Below are 5,390 nucleotides of genomic sequence, written 5' to 3' on the forward strand. Positions count from 1 at the left end.
TGGAGAATTCTCCACAGTTTACAAGTCTCGTAAAATACAAGCCTGGTCTAGATGACTTTCCTTATATACTGATTAAGAATTTGGATCTTTCAGTTCAAAAGCTATTTCTAAATATCCTTAATTCCCTTTGGGTACTGCAAATCATACCACAGTCATGGAAAACAACAATGTGTCATTCCAATACATAAGCAAGGAAAACCACCTGAAGACGCAACTTCTTATCGGCCCAATTTCTCTGTCTTCATGCTTAGGTAAAATCTTTGAGAATATGATTAAAACTCGGCTCGACTATTTTATAGAAGCCAATTCGTTATCCCTCCAATTCAGTATGGTTTCCGTCGCGGAAGAAGTTGTGCCGACAGCTTTGTCTCTCTCATCGAAGACCTGAAAAATGCAAAATGTAATAAACTAGTGTGCTTTGTGTTTCTTAGATGTACAAGGCGCTTTTGATAATGTAAGTCCCTCAATTCTTGTACAAGTTATGTCTAGCCTACAAATACCTGGCTTATTGTGCAAATGGATTTTTAACTTTTTTAACAGATAGGACTTTGTATATAAGACATAAACAATAATATGTATGGACCTCGAACTGTATCCAAAGGTACAATGCAAGGAGCCACATTATCTCCATTGCTGTATAACTTATATACAAGTGAAAATTTGTAAAATATGTAAAATATGAATAATGTTAAGATACTACAATTGCTGATGACTTGGTCATATACAGCATTTAATTATAATATTGATCAAGCTATTAACTATGTTAATAAAGCCCTCAAAGATCTGCACTCTTATTATAACAACATACTAAAATTGAAAATTAACCCTTCTAAGAGTAGTGTATTATTTGTTTACAAAAGACAATCCAACTGATGTTATAACTTATAATGATGAGATCATTCCAAATGTTCCCCAACATAAGTTTTTAGGAGGGTAATTGATACTAAACTAACTTTTGAAATGCACATTAAATATATATTATCCAATGCATTAAAAGGATTTAACATTATGAAATGCCTAGCTGGAGTAACATGGGGCGCTGATCCCCAAACATTTCTTGTTTTTTGTACAAAGCTATTGTAAGAAGCCACTTTTGACTATAGTTGTTGCTTAATATAAATAGCTCACACACTAAAAAACTAGATATTTTACAGAACAAAGCTATCAGAGTAATATCAGTGCCATGTGCTCACACCTGTAGAGCAAGGAAGTGGAAACTGCTACAATGCCACTCATCCTTAGAAGATTATTGTTGTTCATGAGATTTTGTGCCAAGATTATTTCACAAAATAATAATTTAGTTATAGAAAGTATATTACCTGGCCAAAGGGCAATCGCAGCTCCACTGCTGTCTAGCAGTGATCTTCTGGCTTGTAAGTCACCCAAGCTCAGTAACATCATTCTGGAAATTAAAAATGTTGCTCTAAAATTTACACTAGTAGTATTTCTCCTTGCTACTCATTTCCATTTACCAGTGTGGCCTTTGAAATTTCAGTTATCAGTGATAAAGTTCATAGTAATCAGGAGCTTCTAGAATTTCTACACAAAAACAGTAAATACTATACTTCTATACTGATGGCAGTAAGGGTGAGGGTTATGTTCGTAGTGCAGTATATGATCCGCAAATTAAGTTTTCTCAAAGTTTTGTACTAGACAACAATTGTAGCATATTCACTGCAGAAGCATACGCTATTATTGAAGCGCTTAAACGTATCTCATGTGTAAATAATTATAAGGATTTTCTAATACTATCTGATTCACTTAGTGTAATTAAATCGCTAGAAAATTTCAAAATACATTACAAAACTAATTATTTATTATACAAATTAGGAATATTTTGTACAGCTTCTCCCTAAAAACAGATCGAAGTATCCTTTATGTGGATTCCTTCTCATAAAGGAATAACTGGGAACGAAATCGCAGACCAGACTGCTTTCAAAGGATTAAATACAGGGTGTCCCAGAAGTACCACGTCACAGTGACACCAGAGGTAGGCCAGCTCAAGAGGAACCTAACCAACCTAACATGACCCCAGTAAAAGTTGCATGGTTTTCGAGTTATTACCGAAATAAAGATTTTTGGGGATACTCCCCTTTGTCTTGACATTTTTAGTACCAGCATCGACTTGGAAAGCTCTTGATAACAGTTTTTTATGTGTATCGAATCGTGAATAGTTACTTCAAAAGTGCAGTGTGTTATTTTGTCAGTAACTACCGTAAAATGCTGAAAAAAACTTTATTAATCTTGATTTAAGTTGTCTCAAAAATAAGAATTTCAACTTTAACCATCTGCTATGAAAAAAAAAATACTAGAAACGAAACAAACAAATAACGCCAATAAATTAGACATGTTATGCAGATTCAGAAATGGTATGACACATGTATCTTACTGAAATAACATTAGGCATTCTTATCACTTTGCTGATGCCGCAAGCCGTCACTGTTAAGTAAAAACATGTTAAATTACAGGCGTTACTTTGCCGCGGTCCATATTAATGAACTGAAAAATCACCTACTTTGCTCACCCGCGACCTTATGATAGCTACGTTTATACTAGAAATGTGTGTTCATTCAGTTCCTCGTTCTCCACACTGCAAAAATACAGGGTAGTTCGAAGGACTCGCGCTGCTAGCAGACTTGACACCCCACACTTCAGTCTACTCGTGACCACGGCCACTGTAATGTTGCCGAAACGTCGAGGTAAATATTACTCGTGTGTGTTAACGTGATAAGTCCCGTTGGTGGTATTATGAATATGAATGAAAATCACGAAAGTTTAAAACGTTAGATAATATTATTTGGTTAACGCTATAATCTGGACATCTTTAAGGTCAAAGTGAACAGACACCTTCTAGACAAACGTGTACCATCTTGGGCCTCATCTTCACCTTCCATCAGGCGAGATTGAGGCCAAACGTAAGCCTATTAAAAATATTCTAAAACCCGATTTATTTCAATGAAATATTGTGGACTGAAGAATCGGCTTGCAAATTCAATTTACACAACGTCCATAGCTGGCAGACAGAAAACCAACACAGACACATGAAGAACGAGAAGATCGGTCCCAATACCAATTCAAAATTAATTTGTGGACTGGAATTCTTAATGGACAAATTGTGGGACCGGTCGAGTTGCCTCCTATTCTGAATGGTAGAAACTATTTACAGTTTTTGCAAAACGACCTGCCTGGTTTATTAGAAGATGTACCGTTGGCACTGACACGAACCATGTGGTAACAACAAGATGGTTTCTCGGCACATTACGCTCGGCTAGTCCGTGAGCACCTCAGCGAAACATTCCCTGAGAGATGGATTGGTCGATTGGGACCAATTTTATGGCCACCGCGTTCCCCGGATCTAAACCCACTAGATTTTTTTTATTGGGGATGTTTAAAAGACGAAGTTTACGCGAAACCAATACGCTCTGAAGTAGAATTGCGGCAACGAGTATTCGACGCGGCCCGTACCATATCGGAAGTCACTTTATGAAAATTGAGCCGAAATTTTATTAAACGATGTTTTTTGTGCATCAGAGTCCATGGGAGACAATTTGAACATTTATTGTGAACTAAATTTATTCCAATAAATTAATGAAAGATAAACCTGTTTTTAACCACCCACGCAAAAAGAAGGGTGTAATAAGTTTGACCGCTATGTCTGTCTGTCTGTCTGTGGTACCGTAGCTCTTAAACGCGTAAACCTATTTGAATGCGTTTTCTTATTATTTGAAAGCAGGTTTTCTAGCGATGGTTCTAAGACATATTCTATCAAAATCGTTTCAGCCGCTTTTGAAATATTGAACTTCGAAGTGACATAGTTAGGGATTTTCCAACTTTTTTTTGGTTAGGTTATATCCGGTTCTTTAGGATCCGGTCCTAGCCTTGAAAAGGGAGACAAATATTAATATTTAACCTTCGTGCATTTGGCAAAATAATTGTATCAGAATAGATGAGCTATCGCTATACACAGCATTTTTGTACCACTTAGCAGGGACTGCTTTCGGAGTTCCAGTTTTACGTTGGCTTCGCTAAAGTGATAAGAATGTCTAATGTTCTTGGAGTAAGATACATGTGTCATACTATTTCGGAATCTGCATAACATGTCTAATTTATTGGCGTTATTTGTTTGTTTCGTTTCTAGTAATTTTTTTTCATGGCAGACGGTTAAAGTTGAAATTCATGTTTTTGAGACAACTTAAATCAAGATTAATTATTTTTTTTCAGCTTTTTACGGTAGTTACTGACAAAATAACACACTACACTTCTGAAGTAACTATTCACGATTCGATACACATAAAAAACTGTTATTAAAAGCTTTCCAAGTCGATGCTGGTACTAAAAATGTCAAGACAAAGGGGAGTATCCCCAAAAATCTTTATTTCGGTAATAACTCGAAAACCGTGCAACTTTTACTGGGGTCATGTTAGGTTGGTTAGGTTCCTCTTGAGCTGGCCTACCTCTGGTGTCACTGTGACGTGGTACTTCTGGGACACCCTGTATGTTGGATGTACAAAATATAGTGCATGTCCCTCTGACCGACTTTTATAGTACGTTTCGCAGAGATGTAAGAAGATACTGGACAGACATGTGGAAGAAAGATCAAGAAGAGAAAGGAAAATGGTACGGAAATATTCAAACTGATTTACCCGTCAAGCCGTGGTACCATGATTTGAAGATTGCCAGTCGGGATTTTATAACTATCATAAACAGGCTTCGGTTTGGTCATTGCAATGCACCATTCCACTTGTACAGGCTCGGTATTGTTAACACTAATATTTGTTCTGCGTGCAATAACGCCGTTGGAGACCTAGACCATATTATATTCAAATGTCATAGCTATGCACTGGACAGACTGATACTTGCCAGCGAAATAAATCAAGCTGAAGAATCCTCCCGCCGCCTCACTGACCTATTGAAAAACACAAATTGCTTCGTTCCTCTCTACAAATATATCAAAAATACAATTGGAAAAATATAGTGAAATAAGTGAATTCAAGTGATCAAAAACAAGACTTCTAAAATAAAGACTTGGCTTAAAGGTCTCGTTACCAAGCCACAATCTCCAAAAAAAAAAAAAAAAAAAAAAACACCAACAATCGTACCAACGTACCGAACTTGTAGTTACAGCTGGAAAAAATATATAGATGTCGCTGTTGACCGAGAAACATTTGCTCCGGGTTTATAAACTGTATTTATAAGTAGAACCTCCTTGATATTAACTTGGTATATAATAACTATGAAAGGATGGTCGTGGTTATTAAAAAACAATGTTAATTTGTTTGAAATTCCACTTTCACCAACATCGTAATATTTCGAAACCAAAGACAATTTTCGCAAATAAGACGATTTTGTCTGCTGATTTTGTCGTTCGACTATCTGTCAAAATCTTTTCT

This window comes from Choristoneura fumiferana, chromosome 4 (assembly GCF_025370935.1).
Source record: "Choristoneura fumiferana chromosome 4, NRCan_CFum_1, whole genome shotgun sequence".
Lineage (NCBI taxonomy): Eukaryota > Metazoa > Arthropoda > Insecta > Lepidoptera > Tortricidae > Choristoneura > Choristoneura fumiferana.